The sequence below is a fragment of the Phoca vitulina genome, unplaced genomic scaffold, assembly GCF_004348235.1.
Source record: "Phoca vitulina isolate PV1807 unplaced genomic scaffold, GSC_HSeal_1.0 scaffold2, whole genome shotgun sequence".
Taxonomy (NCBI): Eukaryota; Metazoa; Chordata; class Mammalia; order Carnivora; family Phocidae; genus Phoca; species Phoca vitulina.
In genome coordinates, this window is record NW_022589705.1 from 33,046,236 (window position 1) to 33,069,973 (window position 23,738).

At 35.3% G+C, this 23,738-nt stretch overlaps 1 pseudogene; it reads left to right on the plus strand.

Moving 5' to 3' along the window:
* The first annotated feature begins 1,073 nt into the window (after positions 1 to 1,073).
* LOC116626549 overlaps positions 1,074 to 23,738 on the plus strand; it is a 70,663-nt pseudogene continuing 47,998 nt past the window's right edge.

The following is a 23,738-nucleotide window of genomic DNA, read 5'->3' on the forward strand; positions in this document are numbered from 1 at the left end:
AATCCAAAACATTGACTGTTTCATCTGGGAGAATTGGACCATGCAGAGAACAAAAGCTGAGAGAGACGGGATTAATTCGCTCCTTGTATGTTTATTGAGCACTATACTAAACAAGAGGAAAATGCATATAAATTTTGCCATCAAGGAACTTACCGATTACTAGGAGGTGGGGAGGAGTGACCATAATAAACAATTAAATCAGGTGTGACTGGTGTTAGAAAAAGGTGAGATAAGGTGCTATGGAAGGGATTTTATTCCAGAGTAAAGGGTGAGAAGAAGGGAGAAGTGACAGAAATGGCAAAAGGAACCAGTTCTAAGCTGAAGTTTGGACAAGGTGGAGGTGTATTAATATTCTAGGCAGAGATCCATGAACAATGGCCTGAAGTTGAAGAGAACAAGACAGGTTCAGGGAGTGAGATTAGTTGTTCATGTGGCAAGGTCAGACATGGAATCTGTATTGGGGGAAACAGTGAGGGATGCATGGGAAGGAAAGCAGGAGCAAGACCATTAAAGGCCTGCTTTTGCTATTTGGACTTTAACTGAAAAACCATGCAGAATACTGGAAAAAAATTAAGACAGGAGGGACATTCACATATATGCACTCTAGAAAGAAGCCTCTGGACAATATTAAGGAGAACAGATCAGAGAAAGTAATGTGTTGAAAAATGGTGTGTTCCAGGGTAGTTTAATGAAACATTAGAGGATGCATGTGTATTGATTAGATACCTGTGTATTGAGCAGGGTAATGGGCCATGGGTGTTAAGCTAAAACGACGAAGAAGAGAACAGAGTGACTGAACGATGAGAAGAGAATCAGGGATCCAATCATGTATCCATGAGCTCGAAAACAAATGTTGTAGAATAAGGGAAGAGATGTGTGTGTCATGGGGAAAGATGACCTAGTTATGGGAAGAGTGAAGTAGGATCAAGGTGAGAAGGTGAACGGGAAAACCTGTGAAAACTGAGAATATGAGAGAATTTATCTGCTTTAGAATAGAGATCTCAAAAGAACAGCATACTGATGTGAGGTTCGAAGAGAGGAAGCTCAGAGTAGTATGAGTGTTATGCTCATGGATGAGGACCAATGGCCGGAAGAGTTTGATTCTGGCTATGACAAAAGATGACAGGGATGTGAAGCACCTTGGGTTCTCTAGTAACTCTTACATGGTCACGCAGATGGTGAACAAAAGCGCTGGTTGTAAAACTTTGCTTTCTTTATTGTCAGTGCTGGTCTATTTACAGGTTTGTCCTTATAAGATATATATATAATTTAGTTTCAGGATTTATCATAATAAGGCAAACACATATCCTTTGAAAAAGATAAATGTGAAACTAGTGAAAAAATTTTACTCTGGTTTTCTAAATAGACGTATTTTTTTAAAAATGTAGCTTCTTTTTCCCAAAATCTGAACACTTTTAAGAGAATTAATTATACATTAAAGAAACTAAAAAGGAAAGAAGTTCCTTCAAATATTACATATATCAAAATAGCTGACAGGCTTCTAAAGGCTTTTATTTTAAACAGTACAATTGGTTTTATTAATCGAATTGCTTTATAAAAGTTTATGGGAAAATGTTTTGTAGGCTTCCAGGTAAGGGTGAGGGTATGGGCTGAAATTAAATTTATAATGACAAACAGTACTGAAGTAGAGAAATGCTGGCATCTATACTGGAAACTAGAGAAGGTTGCCTTCCTCATAGAGGACCCTTTAGGGAACATCTAAGTGTACGCAGGTAGGGACAGCTGAATGCTGGAGCATCCTACTATAAACCAACTGCTTCACCACTAGTTAATCCTGTCTGTATTCCCTGCATACTCATCTTTTGTATTTACTTCACCAGAGATAATTTCCTATACTTTTATTTTCTTAAGATTTTATTTATTTATTTGTGAGAGAGAGCGAGCACAAGCAGGGGGAGCGGCAGGCAGAGAGAGAGGGAGAAGCAGGCTCCCTGCTGAGCAAGGAGCCCGATGTGGGACTTGATCCCAGGACACTGAGATCATGACCTGAGCCAAAGGCAGACTCTTAACTGACTAAGCCACCCAAGTGTCCCAATTTCCTATACTTTTAGAATAAATTTAGCAGTTCTAATTTTTCAGTGGACTACTTATATCCATTGTTAGTTCATGTGGTTGGGATGGTGCTGACGTATCTGTATTAAAAAGGGTTGGATTTAGCTGCTAATGATGAAAACCCAAGATAACAGTTAAAACAAGGTTGAAATTTATTTTTTCATGCAAAGTAAGACTGAAAAAAAAAAAATCAGGGCTGTAATGTTACAGCTCTAAGCTCCATCATTTCTGTTAATCTACCATCCTGTCCCATTAAGTTCACTTTTCTGAAGGGGCATGTACCACTTCTTACTTGCTGTTGATCAGAACACAGCCACAAGCATACATCTAGCTGTAACAGAGGCTGGAAAATTAAGCCATGAGGCTAACTAAAATCCAAGGGTTGTTTTTATAAGGTAAGAAATGGACAATGGATTTTTGGTGAAACTAGCGATCTGCCACACCACTCTTGGTTCTAGAGTGGGCAACCAGAGTACTGTATCCCTTTGGCTGCTCTGATTGGTTCAGAGATAGGTTCATGTCCAAAGCCTATATACTACAAAGTATGCCAGTGATTTTAAGAGGAATGGTAGATAACTAAGCCAAACAGATATGACTAAATTCTGGGAAACTCTCTTCTACACTTAGCGGTGGGTCAATATAAGCCTGGAGCTGCTGGACACCACCATAAGAGAAAAGCCAAAAAGAAAACTGATCCAACAGATGAAGAGATGAGGCCTGACAACATCTAAGCCTGGAAGAGAGCCATGCCTGAATTTTGACTAACTGAGATATTTCAATTAAGTGAGTCAATAACATTTTGTTGGGTTTTTAATACATAGAATGAAAACTTTATTGACAAAAAGAGAAGGCTGGAGATAAGGGAAATACAAAGGGACTATGCCACTTGTATTCTATTTTACCACCATGAATCATCTCCATTTAAAAACTGAATCTGAAAAAACAAACAAACAAAAAACTACATCTGGTTCAAGATGGTGCACTTCTATTCACAAAAATAAAAGAATGAAAGATCAAACAAGCTCACATCCAGACACATTCTTGTAAAGTCTTAGAATATTAAGAAAAACTAAAGCATTCTAAAATTTTTCAGAAAGAAAAAAGAGATGCCTACAATGCCCACAGCATTGAAGGAATATGTTTTATCCTTAAACTCTAGAGTCACAATAAATTACAACCAAGTATGATAAAATTAAGATATTTATAGGTATTTAAGAGCCTAGAAATCTATGATTTTCTTTTTTTTTTTTTTTAAAGATTTTATTTATTTATTTGACAGAGACACAGCGAGAGAGGGAACACAAGCAGGGGGAGTGGGAGAGGGAGAAGCAGGCTTCCCGCTGAGTGGGGAGCCCGATGTGGGGCTCGATCCCAGGACCCTGGGATCATGACCTGAGCCGAAGGCAGACGCTTAACGACTGAGCCACCCAGGCGCCCCACTATGATTTTCAATACATAATTGTATTCAGTAGTTAGTAACTGAGATCAGAAATAACAGTTGCTCAAATGGAATATGTTTTTCTGTCCGTCAAATGTATTTGTAGCCAGGATCCATATTTGTAAGTACAATATATTGTAACATGGCTAGTATAGCAGTTCTATGACATCAACGAGGACATAGATTCCCCTCTTTTTGTTGTGCTATTCTTGGTGCATGGCTTCAATTCTCAGGATTACCTCATGTTTTAGATAACTGCTGGAGTTCCTCCCATCACTTCTGCATTCTGGTTAGAAGTAGGTGCATGTGTATCTGCAGAGTTCTTGCCAGCTATTTCATCCATCTAAGGGGTGTTCCCTGAAGTTGCACACAGTGCTGCCTTAAATTATTAGAATTACCTAGCTGCAGGGTAGAATCTTTCATTTGTGCATTTTGCAGGCTAAAAAATAAATTGGGACTCTGCTCCTAAGTGAGAAAAGGAGGATGGATGTTGAGGTCACTAGGTCCCACACCATCTAATGAGCAGCCACACCTCCCAAATCTCATTCTGCAAAGTTAGCTGAGTTTGTACTCCCGATAAATGAGCGAGTAGATTAAGAAAGAAAAAAGACATAAGAACAAGGAAACAAAGAGCAATAAAGAAAAAACCTCAGAACTACAGTGGTCTATCAGGTCTATAAGTCGCTGTTTTAGAATGCAGTAGAAGGATGGTGGGCTCTATGAGAGTGGTCTCTGAAGGCAAAAGTCTTAAAAGGAATTGTGTGATTAAGGGGATGGAACAAACTTGAGAACAAGATACAGCATATTATTCAAGATAAAAGGAAAAACAATGTAAAATTCCAGGAAAAAAATAAGTTGTATATAAACAATTGATTTCAAGTAATTGTTGGAATATAAGAGAATTCATCTTTGTCTTGATGCTCCTAATATTCTCTTCTAAGTGGCTCAGGAGTTATGGTATTGTTTACATAGGAAATAGAATGTAATCCTAGTGCTTATTCATAATAATATGATAATGTCTGAATGGTTTTCAGCTTTAGTCAGCCCATGGATAAACTGTGTAAGACTTAGTTGTAAATGCAGAACTTAGAATGTAAATACTAACAAAATTCCAGTACAAATGTAAAATAATAGCACACAGCCTGGGATGTGGAAGGGCAGAGGAATTATGAAAGGGAATAGAGGAGCACTAATATTTAAAATACTAAATAAAATCTAATAGCCAACAGAAGAATCACACACACACACACACACACACACACACACACACACACACACACAAATGCTACTGATAGCACTGAGAAGCGAAGGAGGGGAGGTTAAATGTTTACTAAGGAAAACTATTTTTAATTTTAGGAAATCAATACTCATTTGAAATATTTAAATTGAAACAGAGATAGAAGTATATTATTTAGTGTTTTGAAGGTAACAGAAAGTAAAACAGCTTGCTCCTGGGGAGTGAGACTAAGAGTTTGAATAGGTATGGGATGGGGAGGTATAGAAATTATGATAGGCTGAACTCATTATTGATTTATTCACACATAGCTTTATAAATATGACAAAAATAAAAGCAGCAATACCAAAAGGCTTCAATTTTGCCTGGGAGTCTTACAAAGCACACATCTCAGCAGGGAAGCAAGGTAACATGGGCTTCTCTCTTATGTGGTGGGTGACAGGTAGGGAACTGGCTACAGACACAGAGTGAACCTATTCCAGCCAAACAGAAACTGGATACCAAAAATTGACCATTGGTGAAGTAGCTTTACTAAACATAGGAAATGAGCCGAGAAAATGTTCATCTGCTGGGACTGTATTCAACTTGGACTCTCTCCTCTCAGGTTGTTGCATAACTTAATTATTAATAGAATTTAGATCTACCAGTTTTGTTAGCATGTTTGAAAATTCTAAGTATACCCAGGCATATAGCGAAGGGGGACAAGGATATTCTCTGTTTAGAGATGTATACTTCTGAGATAAACATGTGGAACCAACGAAGAGATTCACAATATAAGAAAATAGATAATAGCAGTTATGAAGAAACAGATCACAATTTTAGAATAATTATGAAAATCAACAGAATTAAATTGTACAAATTACTTGCTGATATGTTAGGAAAAGATTAGGAATGTTTATATAGTATGCTAGTCAGGATAGGCAGGGTTTTGCTGCAGTAACAATCTAAAATCTCAGTGACTTAAAGCAGGAAGATTTTTTTTGTTTGTTTGTTTATTCCACAGACTTAACATAGGTTGAAAATGGGCTCTGTTCCAAGTTGTCATGAACAGCTCCATGAATTACCCCATGAGAAGACAACTGTGTTCACTACTCAGGCTAAGAAATGGAACATTCCCGGTACCCTTAAAGACATCCCCATGCATTCTCTTCCCCAAAGGTAACCACCATCTTAACTTCTAAACCTATATCAGTTTTGCCTATCTTCAAACTTGATATAAATGGAACCACATAATGGAGGTTTTCTTATATGACTTTTTTCTCTTATCATTATGTTGAGGTTCCAACACGTTGCTTTATTATAACTGCAGTATATTCAGATTCATTGTTGTATATAATTCTACCACGTGAATATACTAAAATTTTTCTTTATTCTAGTGTTGATATGCTCGATAAAGTTGTTTCAAGTTGTTTGCTATTACAAATAATGATTCTATAAACACTCTCATACATATTTTTTGCTGCACACACATATTTCTGTTGGATGTGAAATTGTGAAATTTAGTACTACATTGTTATCTTTATTGGAGGCCATCTCTGGCTGCCATGTTTAAAATTGAAATCTTCCCCTTTTCTCTGAGAGCTCACATTCTCTTTTCTCTGCTTTATTTTCTTCACAGCACTCAATCCTTATCAAATAAACTATGTTCTAATCATTTATTTTGTCTACTCATTTATATTGTCTATAGTTTGCTTATTGAAATATAAACTCCATTAGGGCTGAGATTTGTGTTTATTTTGTAAATGGCTGTTTTCCCAACATATAGAAGAGGTGCTCGATAACTTTTGCTGAATGAATGAATGATTTTGTATCATTATGATTGAGGCTCAGTATTGCATCACATATTTATTGCACATTTGTAATTGTTTTCCTGTACACTGCCTGTTTGTAGCTCTTGATACCTCTTTAAGATTTTATACATCCATTTTGAGAATTTGGAAAATTTACTTTGTGTCTGTTATACATGTTAAAAAATTGTTTTCCAGTCTGCTGTTGGTCTTTTGATTTCATTTAGGGTAATTTTTTAAATATATGTTTTATTTTTATGTGGTTGATACTATCTTTTTTTTCTTTAAATCTTCTAGATTTTATGTCTAAATTTAAAAAGGCCTTTCTTATTTCACTAATATGAATAAATTCACAGTGCTTTCTTTCTAGGTCTTTTATGCTTAGTTTAAACCTTTGCTCCATCAAAATTTATTTTGTTTTGAGGGATGAGGTGAGGATCCAGCTTTACTTTTACCTCACATGATTTATAGAATTATCCCTGCCTTCCCCACTAATTTGAAATAGCATCATTACCTTAATGTTAAGCCAATCATATTTGAATCTATTTATTTTCCTTCTACTCTGTTTCATTGTTTGGCCTAACTTATCTCTAGTGCCATTATAAACACTCCTTCATCTCTAGTGCTCAAGTTTCAAAAATTATTTTATATTTTTAATATATTTTAAAGTTGTATATCTATCCATCTCTATTATTAAAACTTTCTAATTTTCTTAATTGTTAAAAGATGTCCTAGCTATCCTCACATATTTATTTTACAAGATGAACTTAACATATTTTGTTTATATGCAAAATCAAATCCCAAACTAAAAACTACAAAGAAAGAAGCATGCAAACAACAACAAAATCCTCTTGCTTGTTAATTAGGTTTGTGTTGAATATATAGATTAGTTTAGAGAGAAGTGACATAACCAGTGGATTTTATCTTCCTATCCAAAAGCATATGTCTTTTCAGTTATTTAAATCCTCTTTATGAGTCTTCATAGATTTTTAAAAGATTTTTAAATTTGGTCTAATGCAATAATTATAACATTTATATCTAACATTTATATCTAAGTATCTTACCATGTTTCCTTATTTGTTGAAACAATGTATTTTTTCTAATATTCTGTTTTCTGACTGGTTATTATGGGAACATAGGCAATCTAGGGATTTTTATAAACTTTCCATTCACCTTATTAAATTCTAATATTTCTCTAACAGATTTATATCCAGTTCTCAAAGCATATAGGCATTATTTTCTAGAACTATGATAATGAACTGATAAAAGCAGAATTTTATTAATACAAAAGAGAAAAAAATATATATAGAATTGATTTATAAGTCTGAGATTTAAGAATATTGAAAAATCCAATGAACTTAAAAATATTGATCAAGTAGGTACATATTAGGGAGGCTTTCAAAAGAAAAATACAGAGAGAGGGAAAATAAGCAACATACACTAAGAGATTTAAAATATCACTAAATTGCTAAGTATAATTCTTTAATTGATTTTTTGCTTTGATTTTTAGGTCTATGATCCATTCTGAGTTAATTTTCATGTATGGTCTGCGATAAGAGTCAAGGCATATTTTTTTTTTTCTATTGGGATATTCATTCATTCCAACACTATTTATTAAAAATACTATTTGTCCCCGGAGCACCTGGGTGGCTCAGTTGGTTAAGCTCCTGACTTCAGCTCAGGCCCTGATCTCATGGTCCAGGGATGAGCCCTAGTTGGGCTCTGCACTCAGCAGGGAGTCTGCTTCTCCTTCTCCCTCTGCCCCTCCCCCCACTTGAGCTTGCACTTGTGCATGTGCTCAGTGTATCTCTCAATCAAATAAATAAATTAAATCTTTAAAAAACTACTGTTTGTTTCCATTTTAATATAATGCATCAATGGATTCTCTTCTTCTTATAAAAACACAAATCCTATTGGACTACGTTGTTATGCTTATGACTTCATTTAACCTTAATTACTTTTTTTTCAATTTTATTTTATTATGTTATGTTAGTTCTTTAAAGGCCCTATCTCTAACTACCACCACATTGGGAGTTAGGGCTTCAACATATAAATGGGAGGAGGGGGCATAATTGATTCCAGAACAGTGCCCAACCCAAAGGACTTTTGCTTTCTATGTTCTTCAACAGTTCTACTTTTCTTCTTTCCATCTCTTAAATATAGGACTAATTTAGAGCTAAGTATCAAACCCTCTTTGTTTCTCATTCTGACCTAGCTCTTCTCTCACACTCTATTTCACATTCCATCTGCAAACCATTTCCAAATACATAACTCTAGTCTACTGTACTCCCTTAACCATGGGAGACATAACAATTTCCCTAAGTGGCAAAATCACATCAAATTGTAGGGTCACATCACACAAGGGGTAGATGTGGGACTATTTCCAAGGTGACCTTTGGGTTCAGTCTTTAATAACCAAAAATGCTCATCTGGACTTGTGTTAGTAAGTGCTTCATTTTATATTCCATTACACAACAAGGACAACCAACATTCATTGAGTGTTTACTATCTACCAGGCACTCTTCTATGAGGCTTTACACACATTAATTCATCTTTGTAATCCTCAAAACAATTTTATCCTAACATTATTCCAATTTTACAGATTAGGAAATTTAGTCATTAGGAGATTAAATAAATTACCTAAGGTCACAGCTTGTAAGTGGCTGCAATTACCCTGTAGTCTGACTTCTGGGCCCATACTACCAACTCCTGTGCTAGAACTATGATTATATACAACACATCTTATCATAAAGGTGGCATTTTAAAACGAGATAAGGAAGTTTTAGTAAAAATAAAAGAAAAAGAAAAAGATAATTAGAGTATTATTTGAAAAAAGTTAAAGTATTTTTTTTCTTCATGGTATATGTCAAATGAACTAAAGACCTGGATATAAAATACAAATTTTTAAAAAGTAGAAAACATACAAATGTCCTTTAAAATACTTTCAGTGGGAGAGAGGCATTCCTACACATGGATTTACAAACTGAAAACAAAGATAATTCTAGCAGATTTGACTATGACCACTTATTTAAGAAAGTCCTATGCTATCAAATGCCACAAATGAGAAGGCATGAAACAGGAAGAAAGTAACTGTGGATTAACAAGAAAACTAAATGCTACAATAGAAAAATAGTACGTAACATGACAAATACCTCACAGGAGATGTACATATGAAATCACCATATAAATAAAAACTAAAACAACATGTTTTTCCTTTCAAATGGTAAGTCTGATTTTTAATGAAAATTCCCAGCGTGGGTGTGGATGTCAGAAATTTTATAATCCTACATTGCTGAACTGGTGGGTGTTAATTGGTAAAGCCTTACTGGAGAACAATTTTGTAATAGATATTTTGCCTTAAAAATTGTTCATTTGTCTTGCAAACATTGCTACCTTTATCCTAGCATTTCTACACTAAGAAAGTTACTCTAATGGAATATTTGCATTTCTATATGTTGATTTTGTAAGGATATTTACTCAAGTTAATTATAACAGTGAAATATTGGTAATAATCTAAATATCCCATAGGAGACGATTACCACAGTGGGTTGGAAAATTAATTTTGTTAATTTATCCTCAAATAGATAACAGTTCATTGCAGGGTTCAAGGTTGCTTTCAGAAGTAGAATCTCCACATTGCCAAGTCAAGGCTTGAATTGAGAACATAGATGGTGGAAGATTCTGGACTATGTCTGTAAATCCTATGGCTTTTGACATAATGTGATTTTATTATATCACTTAACTTGAACTCTGTCACACACTAATTTAGTTCACCATATGCTGAGTAAAGTAAAGCTTCTTTATGTATTCCTGAACTGCTACAAAGAAGTAGCTTCCCTTGAGAAAACACCCGTATCTTTGTCGTCGTCATCATCATCATCATCATCATCATCACAGGGGTGGTTTTCACTTTTGTCAATTTGGTTAAGCCAGGATGTACAGTTCTCTAAACTCCCTTTGCTTATAGTTCTGGGTTACAGTTGGCCAAAAAGAGATATTTGCTTGAGATTTGGGAAGTGGAAATGAAGCACCAGTCATTATCCTTTAAAGGTTGCTTTAGTCAGATGTCATGGTGGACAAATGCAGAAATGGGTTCCTGTTTTTTCCTACTCTCCTCTGTTCCATGTCCAGCTCCCTTTCCTGACTGATGACCATGCTGACCAAGAGCAGCTCCAGGCCTAAATGCTAGTCTATGGTGGTAAGACCTAGACAGAGAAGATAACTTCTCATAGACTTCACAAAGAACTTGCCCTTCATAGTCTAGGGTTGCCATATAAAATACAGTTCAGAAAAACAACAAATACTTTTTTTGTCCAAATATGTCCCCATACTTCAAGAGTTGATTATAGCAGTGAAATATTGGTAATAATCTAATATCCCATAATAGAGGATACTCCTGAATGGGTTGGAAAATTAATCTTTATATTTTATCCTCTACTGTAAGTACATATTTATCCTTAAAAAAATATTTGTTGTTCACCTGAAATTCTAATTTAACTGGGAATCCTATACTTTGTATTTGCTTCATCTTACTATTTTAACTTTGGTGGATTGATGTGGTTGGTTCTTAGACTGACTAATTGATGAACCCCTCTCCTATCCTCCATCTCCTCTTCCAAACTTGAACTCCTCCAGCTCCTTGTACAGTTGTGTAAGGTCTAATTCCTAAAAGAAATTGTCTTGCTCACAACATTCATAGGGACTCTGCTCCTCTAATTCCTACTTTTTTAATACTAGTAATGCTGATAATAAAAACAATAGCAAATGCTAAGGTTTATTAAAGCTTACTATGTGCCAAACTCTGTTTTAAACAATTTATAATAATTCTATATTATTTAGTTATTCCCATTTAAATTTAATACATCTCAGAATTTGATTAATACACAGCACTTAGATACCAATTTCCATTGATCTCAGATAGTTCACACTCCTCTCTCTCCCTTCTCTACTTTTCCTTAAAGGAAATGTGAAGTGAGTTAGTTACTTCAGACATCTGTATCTGACAAGAAAGGAAACTGAGGCACAAAGGATTTTAGAGAAATCCTCAAGGTCATACATTGAGTTAATGGAGCACTTGGGAGTAGAATTTATCATCTCTGAGATTGTAAACTGTTGTCTTGACTGTTGTTCTGAGCAAAACTATGTATCTCCAAAAGAAAAGGAAAAAAAAATCTAGCTATTTCAGAGAATCAGTCTCCATTAAATTTCTATATCCTGCATGGAAACATTTATGATTGATCAAAATATCCAAATGTAACTCACTCCACAAGCTTTAATATTTATTTTTAATCCAAGAGGCTTATACATCCCTTTGTTGTTCTTACAAAATCAGATTTTATATTCTTTATCAAATGTGTTTGAGTTTAGTTTCTAAACATAAGCCTGGTTTTCACATAAGTGCCTCACAAGACTTGAACAATGGGTTTTATATGTAACCCAAAGAAGATATTTAAAGTAATCTCTTGGAATTTCTTGCTTTATCAGAAGTTATTTCTTTGAGAGGGATTTTGATGAGAAAAGTTGGGGACAAAAATTAAAGAAAAAAGAAAATGGCAAATATTCAAAGAAGTAAAATGATATAAAGAAAATGAAAGAGTAACACTTATCCTTAACAAACCTGAAACAAACTCATGGAGAAAATGTGATTTCAATATAATTCCGAGGATTGGTATAAAATCTCTAAGCATGATAAAGGTATTTTTCATTTGTTCTATAATTGATCAAATATGGGATTTCCAACCACAGGTGTTCACTTTTCCCTCTTTTTTCTGATTTGGGGGATATCTGGCATATGCAAGTCCTTTTCTCCTAGAGATCCATTTCCCACATAACTCTCCATATGGTCCATGTATAGTAGAGTATTTGTTCTGTAGAAGAACTACTTATCTGGTAATACCCTACCTAATGTCCAGAATGGAAGACAGAGGAAGAAAGAGGACAACCTTGCCTAGACTATGAGGACTGATATCAAGGAGTTTGCTTTAGCTTCATGAATTATTGTTTATTTTCATAGTATTCATAAGCACATTCCTAGCTTAAATTAGGTATATTAATTTATAAAACTTAACTTCCGATTTCCATAGCTAGGCTATCTTACAAATTGTCCACAACATTCCAATGAAATAATCAATTACAAATGTACTGTGTAGTGACTTAGAGCAGTGTTTCTTGAACTATCTGTAATGAAGGCTAGTTGTTATTTCTGATCCACTGCAAACCAATATTTTGTAAAATACAAAAAAACACAAATTACTATAAAATATATATATAAAATAATCATGTACTTGGATGTTGAGACAATATCAAATAGTTACAAAAGTTTTCAAATACTTATTCTCAGTTTCTGCACTTATTTTGTTATGGACATGCTCCAGCTAAAGGACCATTCTTTGAGTAACATTGCTTTAAAGTATAATATAGTCTTTGGTACTCAGTTGCTTGGATTCAAATTCCATCTCTGCTATATTCCACTCACCTTGTAACCTTGATCAAGGTTTTTTACCATTTTACATTTACTTAAATGTAAAATGAAATGAAAATAACACTGATACGTCCTTCAAAGGTTGCCATGAAGATTTAATGAGATACTATATGTGAAACACTGGGAAGAATGTCTAGCACACACTACAGAGTCAATAAAGGTAAGTCATTATAACTACTGCATGCAGTTTTATAATATACAAACTGCTTTCCTATACATTTCATTTATTCTCATAAAACCTTTGTGAGGGTAGGCTAAAGAAGTTATGATTATCCTCTACTGCACATTTAAGAAAACCAAGGATCAAGTGTTTGAATGGTTCCTCAAGTGTTCAAATGGTTGTACAGATGGTAAATGATAAAGTCAAGAGTTATATTTGATGCTAGTTCTCCTTATTCTATCCTCCCCACCTCGCCCCTTCTTCAAGGCATGTCAAAAGCTACACAAAATAGTTTTCTTCATACAGAACAAAGTCTTCCCACTGGACTCCCAAGCCTCTTGGTTTTATGACATACCTTGACAAACAACAGGACCATCCTAGCAATATCCTTGATTGCCTCTCATTGAATAGCCTCTCTCTTCCACAGGACCATGCACTTACGTTTCCTTTTCAGAGCTACTGAAGAACAAGATGTATATAATTTATGCTTTTAGCACAGAGTGCTATATATCTGGTGTTAATGTGATGGGAGCTATATTTTAGATGTGGAAACACTGCTTGGAAAGTAATTTCCAACCCAAAGATGAAAGATATGACCATTGCATCAGTGGATGGTTTGGCTTACCTTTTTTTTCTACTTGAACATGTTCAGATGATATGAAGGGTTCTTTATTCAAGGTTTGGATGTTTTACTTCTTACAGGTCCAAAGAAATGTTTACTTCTTCCTGTGGTTAAATCATCCATATGAATTCTCAGAGGGTAAGGCATTTAAGAAATTCATATGGGACATTAAACATTCTAGTAATTATGATATCTATTTGATTCAGAGACAAAGGAAGGAACCAAACTCAAGATGTGTTAAGAGAATAAAATTTCCCTGTGTTAGTAAATTAAAAAGGGAGTTACAAAAAGCAAATACTGCAGATGCATTTTCTCCAATAATGCCTTCAGGGAAACTTACTTTCAGAAAAGAAAACTCTTCAATTACATAGCAGCACAAAATGAGCTTAGTGTAAACAAACCACTGTCCACTACTCTAAATAAGGTAATGAACATCCCATTGGCTAATTTAAAAACCAAATGATGAAATGACTTTTAAAATTGTGTAGAATAAAGAAACATGGGTGAAGGTAAACCCAAAGCATTCAGAATTATGTCTGAGTGCTACACTTGTGTATATCAAACCACTACAGAAATTAGTCCTGAAGAATGAAACACTCTCTCTCTCTTCTGTCAAAAGTGTCAAGTAAATGAAATAACTCAACCACACTTGTTTGGGAGCAGCCTTGTGCTCTCAAAATTCTGGGTTGAGGTCAGGAGTGCTATAGCAACCATGATGAAATATGAGATTCCATTGTGCCCTAGACTCTTGTTTACTGCACATAAAGGACTACACTAGATAAATATAGAGAGTTCCAGGCATTGTACTGTTAGTGGCCAAAAAGCAAATAACCTTTAGTTGGAAAGTAAAGCTGTCCCAGACCTAAAAGACCAGGATTGAGAAACTGACTACAGTGAGCATGGTAGAAACTTTATTTTATTGAAAGGGAAGAAAGATTACCATGGTGGATACAACATTGCCTGCCATCTGCTTAAATATTCTCTTTGTTGTACATTCTCAATAGGTGATCCAAGATTTTGAAGCCCAGAACAAAAGCATGGACATATATGAGAAATAAGAATCCTACTTAGAAATAAAAAATCCATGATTAATTTGAGTTCCCTCCGAAGTAGACCCTGAGGCTAGGGTTTGAGAAGTAGGCTATTTGGCAAGTGATCTCAGAAAACATTGTTAGGAGAGTGGAGAAAGGAGGCAGGAAAGGGAAAACACAAAGTAAAGGATAAATTTTCAAACCAGTACCACTGGGGAAAACCAGAACTCTGGAGTCCCTATAGGACAGATTCTCCTACAATTAGCTCACTCCAGGAGCCCAGGAGCTGTGCTATTTGTATACTGAATCTATCACGGGTTGGGGTGCGGGGGAGAGATTACAGTTTAACACTACTGATTTGATGTGTTGGTACCTTCAGGCAATTGGGTGTCCAATAGAGTCTTTAAAAATGGTGAGGCCTCAGGGTTAGAGGTGGGGCATGGGCTACAGTTTGTGAAACCAGATTTCTTTCGGATTTTATAGCAATTGGTGCTATATCCTTAGGAATTTAAACACATATATACACACACATTTGACCTAGGAATTATCTTCATTTGCTTTTAAATGTAGATGTGTGACCGGCATAAAGGCAGAGAACTGAGACAAGATGATGCACAGGATGATAAAGTGGAAAGAATGCTGTGGAGTTAGATAGACCAAGATTCAGATCCTAGCCTATAGCCAAGTGAATTTGGGCAAGTAATTTAATGTGCTTATCTTCTAAAGCAATTCCATTTTCTTTATTGGCAAAATGAGTAACTAATAGCATTTTGCAGAGTTGTGATAATGTAGTTCAAGCTCCTAGCCTAATGCTTGTGATATAGTAGTATGTCAATGAAGATTAGTTATTGTCACTAACATCTGCATAAGGAATGCCACCTTATTCAGTAACAGTATCACCATCATCATCACCATCATCATCATCATCATTCTCATCATCATCATCATATCATTTTTTCTTGCTCAAAATGCTTGATGGTTTCTCTGCAAAAAAGAAATACACCTTTTCTGATATAATGGGAAAAATCAGAACAATCTTCAGTCTTTAAAAATATGTGAGAACAACTCAAGACTCCTCTGAAATGAAATGTGTCATATTTTTTATTGGATTTAGCAATGGGTGTACAGCTGCTTATGCTGGAACACTTAGACAGGTACTAATTAACAGGCACTAACAGCTTCAAGGGAAAAGAGTCATGTAAATACTTATTTAGAAAATATTTAAAGTAGTCATTACAGAGATTCTCCAAATTGCCACATATTTTATGGTAATCTATTTTCTAAAATGAATCAACAGGACTAAGCCATTCTGTTAAAATGCCATTTAGTAACACCTCCATACAACTGGCTGCTCCATCATATGGATCCAAATACAGATTTAACGCAGTAATTCCTTTTCCTCTCTTCTGAAAATTATAGCATTAAAGAGAACACTAGTCACTTGCATAAAGTAACTATACTAACTGCGTATCACTGACTGAGTCTACATACATAAAGAATTTGCATCGTTTAGGTTCTCAAAGGCACTGTGACCTAAGTATATCATTAACTGACTGACGAAGTCACTCTTTGATCCCTCAGCGATTCAGATGTGAGAAACCCAGGAATTGTTCTACCTTAACTGAAAAATCCAATGATCCTGGTAACGATAACTAAAGATTTCCCTTTATTGACCACATCTAGCTCCATAATTTTAAACACCATCCTTGCGCTGATAATTCCAAATTTTTATCATTAGTTCAAACTTGGTAATCTAAATGTCTTCTCTTCAACCTCTCTCCATCTCAATACCTTTATCATGATGACTAACAGGTATCTCGATATTATATAAATTAAAATAGTGGAGTTTATTTAACCTCCTCTATTACCAAAGTGTTCCTCCTCAAAGCAAATCTTCGGGAGTCATCTTTGATTTTTCTCTATCCCTCCCACCTCCTCACTTCTAATACGTCAGCAAGTTCTAAAGCTTTGCCTCCAAAATATTTCCTGACCCTGTCTACATATTGTCACTCCACTGCCCCCATCCATTCCAAACCACCATCTTCTGTTGTTTGAACTTCTTCAATGATCTACTCATTGGACTTCCTGCTCCAAACTATATAATACTTTATCAGCCAATGTAGAAAGGTATCTTTCCAAAAACTTGAATCAGATCCTATCACTTTTCTGCTTAAACCCTTCCAGTGCTTTCAGCTTATACTCCAAATAAACTTTAAATTGCTTACCAAGACATACACAGACCTACACGGTCCTTTGCCTCATGGAATTTTTTTTTTCCCCCTAGTACTCTCCTGCTTCCTTTCCAGGCATAGTAGCTTCCTTTATCAGGGTCATATCAAGTTTATTCCTTACTGTTGTCTTGCCTTTCTGGCCATCTAAAATACTCTTCTCCCAAATCTTTTTTAAAAAGATTTTATTTATTTATTAGAGAGAGAGAGAGAGAGATTAGAGAGAGAGAACGTGAGCAGCGGGGAGGGGTAGAGGAAGAAGCAGACTCCCCACTGAGCAGGGAGCCTGATGCTGGCCTAGATCCCAGGACCCTGTGACATGACCTGAGCCAAAGGCAGATGCTTAACCAACTGAACCACCCAGGCGCCCCTCCCAAATCTTTTTATGGCTAGTTCTTTATAATTCAGCCCTGAGCTCACATGTTATCCTTTAGAGGAGCTTGTTTCAGCAGCCCTATTTAATATCTCCCCCACATCCTCTTTAGTTACTCTATATATAATTCATTTTTTTCTTCATATCATTCACAATTCCTTGAAATGGTCTTGTTTATTTATTAACTCCCTATTGTCTGTGTCATCCACTAGAATATAAGATCCATGGGGGCAGCCAGTGACTGGAACTTCACGACTATAAATGGAGTTCTCTGAGTGGGATAATGTGCTCCTCTCAGGTTTTTCCTATGTAGTTGGATAGTGTTACCCTGTCTGCTTAAAGAGACTCTGACATGATTCCCAGAACTGGTTATCCAGGCACTCTGAGTTTTCCAAGACTTGTTTTCTGGTATCAAATAAGCTATCTTCCTGAAGAGGAGTGGTGATAATTAAAGTTATAATACTTCACAACCTCAGAATTGTTTTATTCCCATGTAGGGATGATTGATCAGACTACAGTTGGAATGTGTCAGTCATGCTGATCAAATGCTCAACTGGGTGAGGCCTGGGACTTGGAGACACTGATGACAGGCTTAGACTCTGGCCAGGGTTGTTTTATACAATAGAATGACTTTGAGTGTTGGCTACCCAAGAGGATACTACACTCTCACCAGCATCATATTTGATATGGGTTATTACCAAGTAGAAAAGTAGAACAATCATGTTCTACATATAGTAATGACCAGGATGGTTATTTAAGATACCCTAATAAGAATTCTGGGACCTCTTCTCTTGGTCAGGTCAGGGTTATCACAGTTTGATATAGTGGAAAGCTTGCAGGTGTTACTGTTTGAATTTTTTCTTCTATTTATTGCTGTATTCATCTTCCGGAGTCTACTGTAGCCATATCTGTGACTAGCACTGCAACTATTTCGGGTTGAAATTGTACAAGTTGCTGATATATTAGTATGTGTTCTATAAAGTCTCCCTTTTGTGATCAGAGAGAATATTGAGAATATTGAGAATATAATATATTGAGAATCAAAAGTTAGTTTGTCCAAAAATTCTTTGCAAGTTGACCTCCTAAAAAATTCTAAAACTGGCCACAATTGAATGCTTAAGGCAATCATTTCTGGTAGAGAAATGAGGGGGTAAATCAGATCACTCATTTACCATGCTGTACAAGCTACAGTTACAAGGCTTAGACCCCAGCTCTCTGGTCACATTAGGTATATTAGCTATCTATTGTTGCATAACAAATTACTTCAGAACTTAGCAATTTAGAACAACAAATATTTACTATCTCACAGTTACTGTGAGTCAGAAATCCAGGAGTGATTAAGCTAGGTGGTTACAATTCAGTGTCTTAGGAGGATATAATCCAGGAGAGGTACCAGGCTGGTAATTTCAAGACTTGACTAAAGGAGGATTTACTTCTAAATTTCACTTATGTGGCCTTTGTCAAGATTCAGAATATCTGTTTCCAAGGTCACTCATTTGGGCTTCTCCACAGGGTTGTCCCATGACATGGCAGCTGGCTTCCTCTACAGTGAGCAATCCAAAAGAGAGTGAGAGAGAGAACCAAAGATTGAAGCCACGGTCTTCTTATAATCTAATCTAGGAGGTGACATTCTATTGCATTCTGTTCTTTACAAGTGAATCAATAAGTCTAGTCTACACTCAAAGGGAACAGAATTAAACAATGGTTTGAACACCAGAAAGTATGAATCACTAATGGCCATCTCAGAAGCTGTCTACAAAACTTTAGAGGGGTAGTTGATCCCTATCCATAAACAGTGTGCATATAGAATAGGGTTGGTTTCCTTATCATTTTACTGCTGAATCCTTGCCACTGATAATGCCAGTAAGTGTTAGTGTTTCCTTAATCATGCAACTTAGAAGTCCCTCTCCCAGTTTGATTTCTGACTGCATTAGATACCTGTGTGCCATCCAAGAATGCAATGAGGAATCTAAGCTTCTACTACTGCTTCTGTCTCCATGATTTTCTCCTTTACCTACCAGCAGCCCTGTTAAGAGTGGCTTGTTGCTACTTAAGCAGACATGGCATGGATTCTTGTCCCATCATTTGCTTCTATTGGTGCATCACTTAGTTTTGTTGTTGTTGCCTTAATATTATATATACTGTCAGTATTTCAAACCCAAATTTTCCCTAAATTGTGCACATTTCCTTTTACTAGATTAAATCCTATTACATTTTAATAGAATTTTAATAGAATTTATTGGACATTTTCTTTTTTAAAAAAATCTCTCCTGGAGATTTCTGACGTGTTACTCAGCAATCGAATTAGATTTGCCATTACCATCATGCTGGGGGTTAATTACTTTAACTTTCATCCTGCGATGGATTTTCTTTCTTGGATTACTTTTTCCCTTTTTCTTGTATTTTGATGTTGTTGTTTCAATTACTGGGTTCTGTTCCTTACTAGCTTCTGGAAAAATAGTATACAGAAGCAAAATTGTAAGACATTGGTATGCAATTCTAGATTGGAAATTGTTTTTTTTCTCAGAATTGTGCAGCCTTACTCCACTCTCTTTTAAGTGAAAAATATTACTCTTTAAAAGTCCATATTTTTGTATGTCATGTTTTTATTTTTGTTTTACCTCTCTCTGAAAGCTATTTGTCTTCAGTGCTTTGAAATTTTATAAGGATGCAGGTTAATTCATCTGTGTCTTTTGGTTGTTTGGTAGGCTCTTTAAATCTGGAAGCACTTATCCTTTACTTCTGTGTAATTTTCTTGACTTATTTTATTGATGATTTCCTCCCCTCTATTTTCTTTTTTCCCACTTTATGGAATATACATTTTAATGCTGTTGTCAGCCCTCATATTCTCTTTGATTGGGCAAATAACACCTGAAACACCATTTTGAGCAAAAAGGAAAAAAAAATTTGCTCTTGCTTTAGTGTGTTTATATATTGCAAGTGATGAGCAGAAATTAAATGTCTGTATTTAATCAATCATCTTTATCTGGGCATACTGAATTGTTTTTTTACATTGATATATTGGCATCTCTATATAAATTTAACTAATATTTTATTAAAAAGTTTTAATATAATTATTGAGTTTATATCCACTATCATGCTATATTTTTTCTCTGTACCCTTTGATTTTTGTCCCCCCTTTTCTGCCTTCTATTGAGTTAATTGGGCATTTTTTTAGTATTCCTTTTATTGTACTACTTGATTTTTAGCTTCTTTTCTTTGCATAATTTTGTTACTGGATTACTCTAGATATATTACAATGCACGGACTTAACATTCTCTTATGAATTAACATACTACCTCCTGTAAAAGTAAGAACTTTGGAGCATTACAGTTATATTAAAATGTCCTCTTGTCTATTATGTTATTGTTATAGTAAATTTTACTTTAGATCTAGAATAAGCTCTACAAAAAGTATCACTATTTTTTGTTTAAACTATGAATTAACTTCCAAAGAATTTAATAAAAGAAAAAATGTCTTTTAAAAATCTTTTATTTTTACCTACATACTTACCATTAAATTACTTCTTAAGAGACTTATATTTCTATCTGGTATTATTTCCATTTAACTTGAGGGATCTCTAGTATTTCTTGTACTGTAAGTCCATAGACTACACATTCTCTAGGTTTTTATTTTCTGCAAGTGAATTTATTTGACTTTTATCTCTTAAGGGTGATCTCCCTTTTCTATTATCTTAGGTTAACATTTATTTTTCTTACAGCACTTAAAATACTATGCTTCCTCATCTCTGGACTCCACTGTTTGTGATTTTAAGTCATTCTTAATGTTGTTCCCTTGTAAGTAATGAGTCCCCACCTCCTCCTCAATAAATTATTATTTTCTTTTTCTTTGGCATACATAAGTTTGACTCTGATGTGCCTAGTTTTATTTGTTTGATTGTTTTGTTTTGTTTTTATATTTGTCCTGCCTAAGGTTCTCTGAACTTCCTTGATCTGTGGATGAAAGAAATTATCTTTTCTATCCTATTTTATCTCTATTCCCTTTCTAGAATTCCAATTACATGTATATTAGATGGCTCAGTTTTGTCCCCTAAGTCATTAAGATTTTGCTTGTTTTAATCTTTTTTTTCCCCCGATGATTCAACTCCACCCATTCTTTCTTTTGTTATGCAGTATGCTGTTAATCTTATCTAATAAATTTCTGATTTCACATATTGTTTCTTTTTTTTCCCCTTCAAGTTTAGAATTTCCATTGGTTCTTTTATTGAATTTCCATGTCTTTCTAAACTACCCCATATCTTTTCAATTTTCTAAATCTTTATAAAGTGTTATAAATTTTGTTCTAACATGCAGATTAACAACTGGAGACCTAGTTTGAAAGTTTGTTAGAATGAATCTAGTTTGGTTTTCATTTTGTCCTTGGGTATAGGCTTTTGGTATAAATTGAAAGCACAAGGTATTTACTAAGTCCATCTAAGCTGGCAGGAACTGAACTCTAAACACTGTCTCTTTGGTAATGGGCAACTACTGAAATCTCTACTCAGTTCTTTAAGTCTTCCATGTGTTGTTTTCTGCTAGTGTACCTGAAGTCTTGAGTTATGCATGTTTAAGATCATCCCAAGATCTGAGGGGAATTTGTATGCATATTTGTGGCTGCTCTTTTTGAAGCTTCATCTTCCTTAGGTGTTCCCCTCTCAATTTCCTACTGTTGTGGGGGCTGTGAATTCAAATATATGATTTCCCAGCCCAATAAAATTGCTGCTTTCTGCTCGAGTTCTATCTCTTCATGAGCCACAAAACTCGCAGTGTCCTGAGAGAAAATGTCAATATTGAGTGTGGATCTCACCCAGTGTGCTTCCTTTCTTTCAAGGGTAATACCTTCTCCAGGTTCTCTTACTTATATATAAAGAGATTTATCATAAGAAATTAGCTAAAGGATTATGGAGGCTGAGAAGTCCCAAGATTTGTAGTTGACAAACTGGAGACCCAGAACTGCTGATGGTATAGTTCTAGGCTGAGCCTTAAGGCTCAAGAACCAGGAAAAGCGATAATGTAAGTGCCAGGCTGAATGCCAGCAAGCTCAGGGCCCAAGAACAGTAGATGTTTCAGTTTAAGTCTGAAAGCAGGAAAAGACTGATGTCCCAGTTCAATGCAGTCAGGCTGGAGGAATTCCCTCTTATTCAGCCTTTTTGTTCCATTTAGGTCTTCAATTAATTGGATGAGGCTAACTCACCTTGGGCAGGGCAATCTACCTTAATCTATGGCTTCAAATGTTAATCAGATATAGAATCACCTTCACAGATACACCCACAAAAATGTTTGACCAAATGTCTGGGCACCCTGTAACCGAGTCAAATTAACACAGGAAATTAACCCTAAGTAGATCTGAGTTCAGTGAAAGAAGAAAATTTTCCAAGCACTTATTTCTTACTTAGGTTGCTTTCTCTCAGATATAACTTGTGCCACTCTTTGAACGGCTCAATATATTGTTATGTAGAAAATTATGTGTGGATTTTGGCATGGCAGGTATACACAACTGATAGATGGCATTCCTTAAAATAGGGTCAAATTTAGGCTAAGGCTTAAAGAGAGTGGGCAGGCATTTTGCTATTTATTTATATTTTATAGTTAGGTATCATGAAAATGCAAATAAAATCGACTTAAAAATTAGAAATAAAAGGGTACACTGGACTTCATTTATACCTTACTCAAGGCTGTGGTATTACATCTCTGTGACTCTCTTGGTTCTACCCTGCTTAGTGTGTCACCTTTGTTCTCAAGATAGCTTATTTTATAGGATTATGATGGCTAAAGAAATTCCAGTCTCCGTAGCCACTATCAAAAAGAGTAGAGTATTAGTGTCTCAGAATTATCCCATAAATCCTTTATAAATGTTCTAATTAAGTCATCCCTTACCTAATTTATTAAATAAGATAATACATGTAATGAGTTTGTTTTAGTGCCTGGTACATTATCAACAAATGTTATCAGTTGGCACTATTGTTTCTTCCTCTTCTGAGTGAAAAGGCATTTAGTGTGACTTCAGGTCACACTTCTTACCCTATGCTCCCAAAGCAGGGTAAAAGGTGGTGATCTTGATCTCTCCTATCCTGTACCTGACATTTTAGTGTGAACAAAATTTGCCCATTTTCTCTGCCAGGAGTAATTTGTTGTGAATGGGACCAATTTATGATAATGGTGGTGGTGATGATGATGACAGTCTCAGGTGGTGAGTGAATGATTCCTTACCAAGTGCTTTCTTACACGTGATCTTATGTAACCCCTATACCAATTATAAAAAAAATGACTTCTCTTGGAACCTGCCTCTTTATGGAAATGCAAGGATTGCAA